We start from the raw sequence: 15,299 nt of genomic DNA, 5'->3' as shown, positions 1-15,299 counted from the left end.
TTTTGCTCTCTCCTTTCGACTTGATCTCTACCAAGTTCAGCAAATTAAGACTATTACTAATGGCAGGAATTATTCAAACCAAACTCAATGTCCTTTGACCAAAGATATCTAGAGAAAACAGAGACCACTGGGCCTGCACAGTCCAGAAAATATTACTGGCTGTTTTCACCATGCCTTCTCTAAAGTTGAGCGTTTCATAGGCTTTCATAATTCTCGTTTTAGTATGTTTCCCCCACTTCCCGATTACAGGCCTCCAATAACATGACAACCACATAACTAGAGGGAAATGAAGTGATTTTTCTTCATTAAAGTTGATTCTGTTTTAATATGTTTATTTTACAAAAGTTAGAATTATTGCATGTCCCCTGCATGCCAGTAACTCCATTAGGACCCAGAGCTTCAACAGTGGGTCAGTTAGACTGACTGGAAGCTCTCATTACAAGGAGAGGTGCACAGCAGGAGGAGTTCATGGCAATGAGGTCTATGGGAAAAAAAAAAGGAGAAAGGTATTGACAGAGAGAGGTCTCAGAAGGTCTTTTAGTAGTTTTGCAGGAAAAGACTCCCTAAGGCAGTGATATTTGTAGTGAGACCACAGCAAGAATGGAATAGCTATGAAATGAGTGGGGGAAAAAACGTTTCAAAGAGAGGAAATGAGAAGTGTTAAGTCAGAGGCATGAAAGGGCTTTGCTATTTGCTTTTTTCCAAGAACATAAAGAGGGCAGGGTGAGGAAGAGGGAGAGAGAGAATAAAAAAGATAATTCTGATTATAGTATAGAAAATAAATTCATGTTTACTTTATTGAAAGCTTTTATTCCATGGTATTATTTGTATTTAACATTTGCTTTGTATTTTAAACAATCTTAGTTACATATTTTATATTTGATATCAGAAACAGGAAGGGTCACTGGCTGTGGAAGATATCACAGATATAATATAGATAATCACAAACAAACCAACAGAGATGCCAAATGATTTTAAGTAAGGAATCTCTGTTTGGGAAAGGGGTGGGTGTCGGAGACATATTTAAATATTTTCCTCTTATCTGAGTTCCCTGTAGTTTTAGTTGAATATGTGGTCTTCTCGGGCTAATAATAAGTAATGTGGCCCTGCGATTTGCTGCCCAAGATGTGATAATAAATAATTATTAGCTAACAAATTGGTTTCCTGGTATTGGTTCACCTGTAAGATTATTTTGTCAAGCATTATTTTTAAAAGACTGTTGTCTCTAAAATATAAACATATACTAGGCACACTAAAGAGAAATTGAGAGATATTTCATTCTATTAATTATCTAAGTATTAATAAGTAGACTAATCATTTTTGGTAGATCATTTTTAGTAGAGGATTACAGTTTTTTGAGATGCAATTATGAATGGTTTGTTCATCAAAATCAGTTCAGGTGCACTTCAGGTACATATGTTTTTTAATTTAGAAGAATTTGATCTTACTACAACTCTGTGCTCTATTAATTGTATATATTCATATTATCAGTGTATAGTAAATAACATAACCAATGCTAAAGGTTTAGATGAATTTATGGTAGCATTCAAAATAATAGAGATAGTTTAATTTGATAGAAATAAATTTCTAAATCTTTTATTCTACAAATAGGATGAAAAAAGTTATTAGAGCTAACAGATTTTTTTAAATTTGAAGCATTAACAGAAAGAAGACATAATTTAATCATCCGTGAATTTATTCTACTAATGGAGACAAATAAATATCATCTGGCTCACTTTGATAAGAAAACTTCATATTAAAAATGATTATATTTCATTTATATGGAGAATCATTGGATCAAAATAAAAAGTTATGCATAAAGAATGATTTGTAAATATACCTTCTCCATCTAAATATATTAGATCAACTTATTTGGGCAATGTTTTGTTTTTAAAGTAACTACTAATCCTATATTTCAAGCATATGCTTATTTGTTCCATTTGGCTTTTATGCAATCAGTAATACTGTTATTCCCATGGTGAATGGGTGAACATTAGACAACATTTTGTGCAATTGCATACTTGTTATCAACTTTATGATATATTAGAATTCACTAGTTAATTTTTCATTTAATACTCACCTTACTTTTTTAACTTAACTAAAGTTGAGTCTAATGCATATTTTTAAAACATCAAACTGTAAAATAAATATATATAGTTCTATATTATAATCCAAAATGATATAAAAATAATAAATATAGTCTTAATAATACAATAAACAACAAAACTTCTTTTCAAGCATTCAGGTTACTGCCTACAAACCCTACAGAACGGCCATTTATCCTCTTTCCTGTCCATATTTTAAGTACATGACACCTCTAATTTCCTCTGTTTTTCACTGCCCTGTTGAAAGACTGCCTGATGCCAGAGGACAGGTAGCAGCAAGCAGGCTGTTACACCAACTGGCTCATGAGCAGAGGTGTTGAATACGTCCGCTGCAATAGACCTGAAGAAACAAGCTGCCTTTAGCACCTCGTATCCAGATGCACTTAGTTTTATCAGCAAGTACCATGTCTATTGCATTTTTGCTAACCAGGAGAATATTCTCATTTGATATAAATTTTGACCACCAAAAACAAAGCCTTGTGCCTGCTGCTGCTGAATTACAGAAGTGCATCTTCTCTACCCACGCTTTCTGAATGTGACTGTAGGATTGGCAGGGCTCTTTGGTATTCCACACTTGAAAAAGAAATGAACTTCTACCTACTCTGTCTTACCTCTCAGGGTATAACACAATAATACACATCTTCACATTTTATCCTTCTTCAGTGCCTAGTTGTGTACAGGTATGTGACGTGTGGTATGTGTGTGTACAAATTTAATTTCCATTTGGAGAGCTAACTTCCTAAACCCACATGAACATGTTATTAACCAGGAACTCCTCATTGCATTGAAATAGTGCACTGAAAGAGCTCTTAATAAAGTCATTCATAATCTTCTCATCAATATCACTAATTTCTAAAAATTAATAAATAAAAATGTTTTATTACTGTTTATTACACAAGGTGCTAAGGAGCAGTTAGTAAGGACACATATTTCAGCCAGTAGTGTGTTTTTTTTTTTTTTGTTTTTGTTTTTTTGCAGAGATTTTTTTTTTTCTTTTTTTTTTATTATACTTTAGGGTTTTAGGGTACATGTGCACAATGTGCAGTTTTGTTACATAGGTATCCATGTGCCATGTTGATTTCCTGCACCCATTAACTCGTCATTTAGCATTAGGTGTATCTCCTAATGCTGTCCCTCCCCCCTCCCCCCACCCCACAACAGTCCCCGGAGTGTGATGTTCCCCTTCCTGTGTCCATGAGTTCTCATTGTTCAATTCCCACCTATGAGTGAGAACATGTGGTGTTTGGCTTTTTGTCCTTGCGATAGTTTACTGAGAATGATGTTTTCCAGTTTCATCCATGTCCCTACAAAGGACACGAACTCATCATTTTTTATGGCTGCATAGTATTCCATGGTGTATATGTGCCACATTTTCTTAATCCAGTCTATCGTTGTTGGACATTTGGGTTGGTTCCAACTCTTTGCTATTGTGAATAGTGCCGCAATAAACATACGTGTGCATGTGTCTTTATAGCAGCATGATTTATAGTCCTTTGGGTATATACCCAGTAATGGGATGGCTGGGTCAAATGGTATTTCTAGTTCTAGATCCCTGAGGAATCGCCACACTGACTTCCACAATGGTTGAACTAGTTTACAGTCCCACCAACAGTGTCAAAGTGTTCCTATTTCTCCACATCCTCTCCAGCACCTGTTGTTTCCTGACTTTTTAATGATCACCATTCTAACTGGTGTGAGATGGTATCTCATTGTGGTTTTGATTTGCATGTCTCTGATGGCCAGTGATGAGGAGCATTTCTTCATGTGTTTTTTGGCTGCATAAATGTCTTCTTTTGAGAAGTGTCTGTTCATGTCCTCTGCCCACTTTTTGATGGGGTTGTTTGTTTTTTTCTTGTAAATTTGTTTGAGTTCATTGTAGATTCTGGATATTAGCCCTTTGTCAGATGACTAGGTTGCAAAAATTTTCTCCCATTGTGTAGGTTGCCTGTTCACTCTGATGATAGTTTCTTTTGCTGTGCAGAAGCTCTTTAGTTTAATGAGATCCCATTTGTCGATTTTGGCTTTTGTTGCCATTGCTTTTGGTGTTTTAGACATGAAGTCCTTGCCCACGCCTATGACCTGAATGGTATTGCCTAGGTTTTCTTGTAGGATTTTAATGGTTTTAGGTCTAACATATAAGTCTTTAATCCATCTTGAATTAATTTTTGTATAAGGTGTAAGGAAGGGATCCAGTTGCAGCTTTCTACATATGGCTAGCCAGTTTTCCCAGCACCATTTATTAATGTACAAAAATCACAAGCATTCTTGTACACCAATAACAGACAAACAGAGAGCCAAATCATGAGTGAACTCCCATTCACAATTGCTTCAAAGAGAATAAAATACCTAGGAATCCAACTTACAAGGGATGTGAAGGACCTCTTCAAGGAGAACTACAAACCACTGCTCAATGAAATAAAAGAGGATACAAACAAATGGAAGAACATTCCATGCTCATGGGTTGGAAGAATCAATATCGTGAAAATGGCCATACTGCCCAAGGTAATTTATAGATTCAATGCCATCCCCATCAAGCTACCAATGACTTTCTTCACAGAATTGGAAAAAACTACTTTAAAGTTCATATGGAACCAAAAAAGAGCCCGCATCGCCAAGTCAATCCTAAGCCAAAAGAACAAAGCTGGAGGCATCACGCTACCTGACTTTAAACTATACTACAAGGCTACAGTAACCAAAACAGCATGGTACTGGTACCACAACAGAGACATAGATCAATGGAACAGAACAGAGCCCTCAGAAATGATGCCGCATAGCTACAACTATCTGATCTTTGACAAACCTGACAAAAACAAGAAATGGGGAAAGGATTCCCTATTTAATAAATGGTGCTGGGAAAACTGGCTAGTAGTGTGTTTTTGAAAAAGCTTCCCTAAGGAGTTATGATTTTCCTGGAGGCGGAAACATAAAACGAGACATGAACTGGCCGAAGTTGGAGGAGCATTCAAGTGAGGCCCCTCAGGCAGAATGGGCAACAGGCAAGGTGGAAGGAATGAGCAAAAGCATCATGATTTGTGAATAATCAAGAGTGGCTTGGCTGGAACAGAGTACAGTTGAAAGTCAGTGGCAAAAATGAGATTAGAAATTTGAGGCCGGGCGCAGTGGCTCACTCCTGTAATCCCAGCTCTTTGGGAGGCCGAGGCAGGTGGATCACAAGGTCAGGAGATCGAGACCAGCCTGGCTAACACAGTGAAACCCCGTCTGTACTAAAAATACAAAAAATTAGCCGGGCGTGGTGGTGGGCACCTGTAGTCCCAGCTACTGAGGAGGCTGAAGCGGGAGAATGGCATGAACCCAGGAGGTGGAGCTTGCAGTGAGCCGAGATCGCGACACTGCACTCCAGCCTGGGCAACAGAGTGAGACTCCATCTCAAAAATAAATAAAAATAAATAAATAAATAAATAAATAAATAAATAAAATTGAGCAAGGGCTAAATCTTGAAGGATTTTTTGTGTCTTAACAAGGATTTAAATCCGATCATGATACTACCATTGAAAGGTGTTATGTAGCAGAAATATGATTTAAGTTTAAAAAAGGGAAGGGAGTGGGCTTATATTACACAATGTGGAATGTCAAGAGTAGAGAAAATAAATTAATTTTGAATTTATGTGAATACTCAAGAGAGAAAAGGTATCTAAACTATATTAGTGGTGTATAACGATAATGATGACATAGAGATTCATGAGGTGTGTGGGAATTAGAATTAACAGAATTAGAGGCAGTGAGTCTGAGGGTAAACTTGATTTTATTTTCAAATGTAATGCTAAGAAGATGGAGTAAAAGTGCTGACAATCCCTAAAATAAATTAAAGAAGAGAATGGTTGAGGGGAAGATGAAAATTCACTTCAAATATACCAATTTTAATCTCTATACAAGCTCTCTTAGATTGGGTTCCTTTAAGAGTTTTCTTTGAGTTTTCAACAGGTGAAATTTCTACATGCTGGGAGTCCAGCAGCCCTCCCAACAGATGTGAGCAGAGAACCACAATATCCACTGCAGTGCACATCTCCCATTCCACAGCCCCACTGGCTTTTTACACTAAAGTGGACCCATTCAGGTGCATTTTGGATTCTCACTGGCCCTGGATTCTCACTGGTCCTTCTGTAGAAAACAAGAGAAGGGTTAGTGAGATGATAAATAGCCCCTGTTGCTATGGCTGCTGTCAAGGCCATAACTGACAAGCATCATCCCCCCGCACTCCTCATTCTTGATTGGCCCTGTCATTACCATAACATCTGCTGCTCTGGGCAGTTTGCCTCCTGGGCTAACCCACACTGTCATCTCAAGAGCTGATCCTATGGCTATGGACACTGATATATTCCCATTGACTGTTAAAACTGGCAATGGCAGCATAAACATTTAGCAGAGTTATTGCATGCCGAATAAGTTCTTCTTCACCTTCTTCCTACCTCCTGATTGTGTTAAGGGACAATTATCCCTGCAGAAGGTGACTTTTTAAACTGTTTACTGATCTCTTGGTACAAAGTGTTTAGAAGCACCGTGGCTTATGACCTCCACCTGCACAGTACAGAATTGTCAGCACAAGATGCTCACATTCCCCATTTGAGTAGCTGGGAATGGTGATAGCTGCAACCTGTCCTAAATCCACCTCTTCATTCTCTGACCCATGTAGTCTACCTGCCAGGGACACAGAACTGTGTATTGGTCAGTGATTCCAGGTCGATTCCACCACACCTTGGGGGTAGTGTTCCCTTCTCATAGTATATCTCCTAGATGAAACACTAGCTGTATACGAAGAGGTCATTGAACCGCCCTCTTTTGCCCAAATCCTGAGGGTGATGCAGTGCTGAGGGTACCACTAGGTGCCTTGATGATGTTCCCACTCCAGCACCTCTTTTGTTGTACAATTGGTCTGTAGGTATGAGGAGTTACAAAGACTCCTGCAAAAATTCTGCAAGTCCTAAAATGTTGAGGCCTGGTGAACAGGAAAGGCAAACTCATACCAGAGTGTGTGTCTATTCATGTCTAAATAAATTAATGCCTCTTTGGGGTGAAAAGAGCCCAATATTATCAATCTGCCACCAAATGGTTGATTGATTTAGCCACATTGGTGGCACCTTGAGCACTCATTTTTGGCTTCTATTGATGACAGATTGAACATTCAGCTGTGGTAGAAGCTGGATCCTCCTGTGTGCATGAGAAGTCAGGTTGGGCTCATGTGTGGCCCCCATTTGTTCATTCACTCTTTATGCCAATGACAGAGCTGGGCTGTTGTAAAATCTCTGAAGTATTAGGAGTGCCCATTGCTTGGGGCTTTTTCCTTGGACCCCTTTGTCCCTAATGTTGTGATATTTTAGTACTCCTAGATCCCCGACTGGGTCAAATCTTTCACCTCTGTCCATGAGTCCCCCATATTCTTATCTCACTCTACTTGTATTTGCAGAAAATGGATACCCAGATGCACTGTCCAGAGTTCTGTGCAGTGGGGAGCATTTTCTCCTTACTTATGTTTTAGGAACAGCTAACAGAGGCACTGTTGAAGAGGAAACCTCAATATTTAGCTTGCATGCTGAGCCTATCTGTGAGCAAATCTTAGCCTTTTGTTCTACCTTAGGTCACCATAGGGATTGTCCCTTAGGTGGCATATTTGCTAGTTGTTGAGTGGTACAGGTCCTAGGCTGGTGATGACATGGAGACCTGGGCTGCCAGCTTGGGTAGCTTGCTGGTGTCCTGTGGCTTGGCTTATCTTTGATTCCAGGTGAATACATTACATGCTACAACTTTTTACATTGCCCTGCTGTACCTTATAGCTTATTAGGCAGACAGAGTCCAAATATAATGTGTAGCCCTGGATACATGTGAGCATCTCTCTCTACAAGGGCCTCTGACTGAGAAATGGTGCACAGATTTGCTGGAGATGGAATCACTTTTCTCCAGAGCCCAAAGAGGTCTGTATTGTGATTCTCCTATGAGGGCTTCACATAAATTCCACACGGGTTCTTTCTTCAGAATAAACACTTCTAATGTCATAGAGTTTGGCAAATTAAGTTAAGCCCATGTCTACCTCCCCTCCAGTGATGGGGGTCTCTCTTGTCAGCCAGCTAGCAGGCAATCCATGTCCAATATTTCACTTTTGTCTTTGTATTGAGAACTACACCTAGCATGAGCTATGTTAGACTGAACTTCATAGAGTAGTATTCATGGCACAGAAATAGGTTTGTGAGTTGGTACACTCAGGGCACACCTGTATGTAAAGAGGAAGGCAGGTTAGGCAAGAAGGATAAGCTGACCCACAGGTAATTGTACCTAAGGGCTAGTCATACCTAAGGGGAATTCTGAAGCTTTGATTGTCCTACAGAGTTATCCTAACAGCAACAGGGTCAGACATTTATATTTCTGTATCACCTAGGATTTCAACTGTGACCAAGGAATTCATTATGATGGGTAAAAAGGCAAATCATCAGCAGCAGGTACCCCCAGCAGCTGGGAGATTGGAGTGCTAGCCCTGACCTGGAGGGAGCACCCCTGTATTCACTACACGGACTGTGATGCTAAAAAGTAGTTGGATAAGAAAAAACGGGAGTGATAGGAAAGAGTTGATAGATCAGTTTCAGAGGAGACTGGAAGAAAAAAAATGCAATCCAGAATATTGTACAAATATACTTTGTAAATGATAAGATTTAATTATTTTTGAATGAGAGAAAGTGACTTGAATGTATGAAAGTAAAACTATATTTGGAAAAACAAAGAGAACCGTGGAAAGACATGCTTAGTTTTCTCTGCTGAGTCTGGTCTGTGGAGGGGGCTATGCTACATACTGAGTGGGGCAGAGGGGATGAAGGCATTAATTAGTGTGAAAAAGAACACTGCTATTTAAAAGGCTTTGAAATAATCAAATTAGTGAAAGCACATATCTCTTCAAAGGATTTAAACATTCACAGTAAAAAATTATTTCTGCTTTTATTATTTCACACTATTTTGGCACTACTCAGCACTCTGTTTGCTCTGACTTTAGGGGCATTACATGACAAAAGTTTTATGCATTAAAGAGGATGAACAAAAAGATCATAGGAGCAAATGGAACAAGAGGATGTGTTTTGCAGATGTGATATAACCTAGAACTAGGAGTCAGCGTATGTACCATTAATGGCATTGAAAAATCATTATAGACATTCATAAGGATATGTTTTCTCAAAATGCTACGAATGTTATGACATGTTTAAGATGAAATAAAAAGAATTTTTAATGAATACAGAAAGATCCATCATAAAATATGAAGGAGGCAATATTTGTCTTCAGAAAGTTCTTACTTCTGCTTCCATATCCTCCCAGAAGCATCACCATTAGTACTTGTGTTCAGGTGACTTCTGACATTAAAGTTTGCCATCAGCTTACTGTTCTATTGGAAAAATGCTACTAAACTAGTTTGAACTAATAGAGGTAAAACTCTTTGCAATCTACAAAGCGATTTTATGAACATTGTTATTTCATCCCTTTTTACTCTAACCTTTAAAGTAGAATAGTCAGACATTATTACTTCTAATTTACAGTAGAATATGATCAGGCGCTAATAAATTAAGAATCGTGCCTTATAAGTCACGTGGCTTATAAGTAGAATATAAAATTCAGATTACATTTTAGGGCTTGTGGCTCTGAGCTCAGTATTCATCTTTATTTCAGTACACTGCCAACAACGAAATACATGATCTTTCCTGGGATATATGCATTGTAATAGGGGAAAGCATCTTAATTTCCTGGTGATGGAATTCAGGCCAGTGCCTGGAGAAGAGGGCACAAAAGGAGATAAACAGGAGAGAGTGGTTTCTGGTCTTTATAATCCCTTTGATCTCATTCGATGTAGGCAACTACTGATTATCCTAGTGTGCATGAACTTTACCAGTATGAAAAAAATGGAGACAAATTGACATATTTTTTTCTGAGTTTTAGTATCATTATGCAAATTATTATTTCCAAAAAAATTTTACACATATTTTATGCAGATCTCATTGCTACATCTTGATTTACTTTCTACCCGATTGAAAAGCTTTTGATGACAGAAATTCTTGCTCCTGTGTTTCTTCACTAGCACCTGGTTTCTAAGCAAATCAAAGTGAATTAAATAACCATAAACCATCCCACTCTCCATGTACTTCTAACAGCTTACTCAACACTATCCTGTCTGGGACTACCTTAGAGCCAGCTATAAGGAATTTACAATGGCAGTCACAATTTATATTATAGAGCAATGTAAATTACATGCTATCAAAAATGGTGGTGTCTGCTCATCCTTTTCATCATTAATACTCTTAACATAATTGCCACAATGTTTATCAGAATCTTAGGAACAAAATATTGGTAAAAGAAATAAGACTGCCAATGACTTCTTGAGTTAAGCCATTTTTCAGAACTTTATAAATTTCGTTGACAATAATTTTGACTTAGGTTATTCCTAATTGGCCTTAGTAAATTTCTTTGAGTTTTACAAGCTTACAGAGTTTGCCTAGATTCTTGTCTCTTTTCTTAGTTTACTGCATTATCTTTTAGCTGACAAGTCCTTCAGTTAAGTATATTCATTAACTTCTTTATATCCATCTTTGGGGTATCCTACTGATAGCCAAGGATTCATGCTTCATATTCAAAAATGTATCAAACCTCTTTCATATGACTCTAATACACATTCTTACAGCCAGAGGAACTTTATTTTGAGCTTTTAAAGTCTGTTCATTCTTAAAAGTACATCTAGTTGAAATAGCAAATTCCTGTTTAATAGTGTAATTACTATATATAAAATATCATTTCAAATTTATAATTATAATTTGGGAATTTCAAAACCTTCATTTTATAGCTAAGCCAAGCTAAAAATAAAGTATCTTGTCCAAAACTACACAGTAGGTTAATGTCAAGGCGTGCTACAAACGGTGAGGTACTTTGGCAGACATTTTTTCTCTATTTGTTACAGGTGTCTTTGTTTGTTTTAACATAAAATAAATTTTATGTCCTTTTGTTCCTCCGAACATTATATTACTTGCATTTTTCCATATATTTACATAATACTCATGAGCATTATTTTAATGCAAAATGTTTAGAATTTTCATTTTTTGATATTCGTTAATAATAAGGTGTTTAACATATTCCTTTACATTTATATATTGTATTTCCGTACAATTAATTTTTATAAATGGAATTTCTGGATCAAATAATATTAACATTTTAAGGGATTAAAATATATATTTAAAATTACTGTCCTAAAATTTTACACTGTCATCAACAATGTTATGTAAATATTACTTTCCACATAACCTTACTAGCTTTAGTTAATATAATTTTCAATGATCTTTACTAATATTATGATAAAAAAACAGTCTCTGTAATATTAATGCAGTCTTCTTGATTTCTAGTGAGGTTGAACAGGTTCTCCTATGGTTGTTAACAAAAATAATTGTTTTTCCTTTGTTAAAAATAACATCTTTCTGCAATATTTTTTGTACTTTGTGCATTTTTTTCAACTTTTATTTTATATACAAGAGGCAAATGTGCAGGTTTGTTACATGGGAATTTTCACGATGCTGAGGTTCAAGGTATGGATCCTGCCACTCAGACTGTGAGCATAGTACCTGATAGACAGCTTTTCAACACACAACAACCTCCCTACCCCTCTAGTGTTCTTCAGTGTTTATTGTTCCCATATTTATGTTATTTTATGCTCAATGTTTAGCTCTCCTTACAAATGAGAACATGTGGAATTTGGTTTTCTGTTTTGCACTTAATTTGCTTAGGATTATGGCCTCCATATCTATCCATGCTGCTACAAAAGGCAAGATTTTATTCTTTTTTTATGACCATGTAGTATTCCATGATGTATAGGTACCACATTTTTTTGTCCAATCTACCATTGATAGGGACTTGGGTTGATTCCGTGTCTTTGCAATTGTGAATAATGCAGCAATGAACACATGAATGAATGTATCTTTTTGATAGAATGATTTATAGTCTTTTGGATATATACCCAGTAATGGGATTTCTGGGCTAAATGGTATCTCTGTTTTAACTTCTTTGATTAATCATCAGACTGATTTCCACAGTGGCTGTGCAAATTTACATTCCCACCAACAGTGTATAACACTCTCTTTTCTCTTCAGCCTTACCAGGATCTGTTGTTTTTGACATTGTAATAATAGCCATTTTGAGAAGTGTGAAATGGTATCTCATTGTGATTTTGATTTTCATTTATCTGATGATTAGTGATGCTGAGCATTTTTTCATGTGTTTGTTGGCTGCTTGTATGTCTTCTTTTAAGAAATGTGTGTTCATGTCCTTTGTCTATTTTTTTATTTTTTTTATTATACTTTAGGTTTTAGGGTACATGTGCACAATGTGCAGGTTTGTTACATATGTATCCATGTGCCACGTTGATTTTTTAATGGAGTTTTTTTTTTCTTTATCAGGTGCTTAGGGTTTTTCTTACGTTTTATCATATTTTCTACTATATAGCATTATGACTATTATTTTTCTTTTAATATTGGTTAATATGCATTAGTTTTACTAAATGAATTTGTAATTTCTTATTACTGTCATGTCTAGGACTTCATAGATTTCCAAAATTACTAAAAATTCACTTATATAATTCTATGTAATTTTTCTATAATTTAGATTGCTTAAATTACTTTACTTTTTAAAATATGAGAGATTTGTTTTAAAGGAAGTTATGTGATGAAAAACTTAACTTTAAAACTTTTTTCCAAAGAATTAATTGCCCCAAATAGTTTTATTGTGAAAGGGATACTATATAAAATATATTTAAAGGAAATATTTAAGATGAATTGAAATGACTGGATATTGCTTTTCAATAACTTGCATAGTTTAATGTAGTAAGAAACAAACTATAGACATTTATTTATACAGAGACTATCGCTTCTCGGCCTTTTGGCTAAGATCAAGTGTAGTATTTATACAGAGACTGACATCTTCAGGATAGTGACAGTATCTTTTTCATTCTAATTATCTAGCAAAATACTCAATATATATTAGCCACTTCATAAATATCTGTTGAATAAACTTTTTGAATGAAATTCTATATTAATTTATTCTGCCTCAATATCATTACATATTACTTGAAAATTCTCCCATCATTATTGACTTATCTATGATTTTAATGTTTCATTATATATTTTTAAAATATAAAAATTTTAATTAGTATTTGCTTTGAATGGATTTGGGAACTATGTTGTTTTCAGAATCTTTTCTTTTAAATGGTGGCGCTCTCTCTCTCTCTCTCTCATCTCTTTCTCTGTCTCTCTCTATATATATATATATGGATATATATATATATTAGAGATATATATGGATATATATATGAGAGAGATATATATGGATATATATATGCGAGATATATATATGGATATATATGAGATATATATATATATATCTCAACCATACAACTTGTAATGTTAAACAATTTTACAATTCAGTGGCTTTAATTAATTTACACCATTGTATAATCATTACTACTATCTGTTTATCATCCGAAACAGAAACTCTGTAACTATTAAGCAATAATTACTCATTCTTCCTGCCCTACATATTGGATTTTAAAAATGATCTTATTATATGCTGTACACAAGAGGCTGACATTAGATCTAAAGACACAGACGGTTTAAAAGAGAATTGTTGAGAAAATATATTCCATGCAAATGATAGCCAAAGAAAAGCTAAGTTTCTAAACTAATATTAGAAAAAAACTCCTCCGATCTAAAGGAGCATGTTCTAACCCAGTGAAAGGAAGCTAAGAACATTGAAAACAGGTTAGAGGAATTGCAAACTAGAATAGCCAGTTTAGGGAAGAACACAAATGACCTGATGGAGCTGAGAAACATAGCACGAGAACTTCGTGAAGCATACACAAGTATCAATAGCCAAATTGATCAAGCAGAAGAAAGGATATCAGAGATTAAAAATCAACTTAATGAAATAAAGTATGAAGACATGATTAGAGGAAAAAGAATGAAAAGGAACAATCAAAGCCTCCAAGAAATATGGAAATATATGAAAAGACCAAATCTACCATTGATTGGTGTACCAGAAAGTAATGGATAGAATGGAATCAAGTTGGAAACACTCATTAGGATAATATCCAGGAGAATGTCCCCAACCTAGCAAGATAGGCCAACATTCAAATTCAGGAAATACAGAGAACACCACAAAGATACTCCTCAAGAAGAACACCGCAAGACACATAATCATCAGATTCACCAAGGTTGAAATGAAGGAAAAAATGTTAAGGGCAGCTAGAGAGAAAGGTCGGGTTACCCACAAAGGGAAGCCCGTCAGACTAACAGTGGATCTCTGCAGAAACCCTACAAGCCAGGAGAGAGTGGGGGCCAATATTTAACATTCTTAAAGAAAAGGATTTCCAACACAGAATTTCACATCCAGCCAAACTAAGCTTCATACCCAAAGGAGAAGTAAAATTCTTTACAAACAAGCAAATGCTGAGAGATTTTGTCACCACCAGGCCTGCCTTACCAGAGCTCCTGAAAGAAGTACTAAATATGGAAAGGAAAAAACAGTTTCAGCCACTGCAAAAACATACCAAATTCACAAGGCCATCAACACTATGAAGAAACTGCATCAACTAATGTGCAAAATAACCAGCTAGCATCATAATGACAGGATCAAATTCACACATAACAGTATAAACCTTAATTGCAAATGGGCTAAATGCCCCAATTAAAAGATCAAAAAACACAAATGCATTACATAATGGTAAAGGGATCAATGCAACAAGAAGAGCTAACTATCCTAAATACGTGCACCCAATACAGGAGCACTCAGATTCATAAAGCAAGTTCTTGGAGATGTACAAAGAAACTTAGACTCCCACACAATAATAGTGGAATATTTTCACACACCCACTATTGACCCACACTGTCAATATAAGACAGATCAACAAGAGAGAAAATTAACAAGAATATTCAGAACTTGAATCAGCTCTGGACCAAGTGGACCTAATAGACATCAACAGAACTCTCCACCCCAAATCAACAGAAGATGCATTCTTTTCAGCACCACATCACACTTATTCTAAAATTGACCACATGATTGGAAGTAAAACACTCCCCAGCAAATGCAAAAGAACGGAAATCATAACAGTCTCTCAGACCACAGTGTAATCAAGTTAGAACTCAGGATTAAGAAACTCAGTCAAAACTGTACAAC

The 15,299-nt window shown here is 36.0% G+C and overlaps 1 protein-coding gene and 1 pseudogene across 7 annotated transcripts in view; both read left to right on the top strand.

The window, feature by feature from the left end:
* The window catches only part of SNTG1 (syntrophin gamma 1), an 870,442-nt gene that overhangs the window by 799,711 nt on the left and 55,432 nt on the right, over nucleotides 1–15,299 (top strand). The gene's annotated exons all lie outside the window — the stretch shown is intronic.
* Nucleotides 12,992–13,141, top strand: LOC129487128 (uncharacterized; annotated as a pseudogene).

Source organism: Symphalangus syndactylus, chromosome 7, assembly GCF_028878055.3.
Source record: "Symphalangus syndactylus isolate Jambi chromosome 7, NHGRI_mSymSyn1-v2.1_pri, whole genome shotgun sequence".
NCBI lineage: Eukaryota > Metazoa > Chordata > Mammalia > Primates > Hylobatidae > Symphalangus > Symphalangus syndactylus.
Note: the sequence above shows the minus strand (reverse complement) of the source record. Positions and strands in the feature narration are given on the sequence as shown.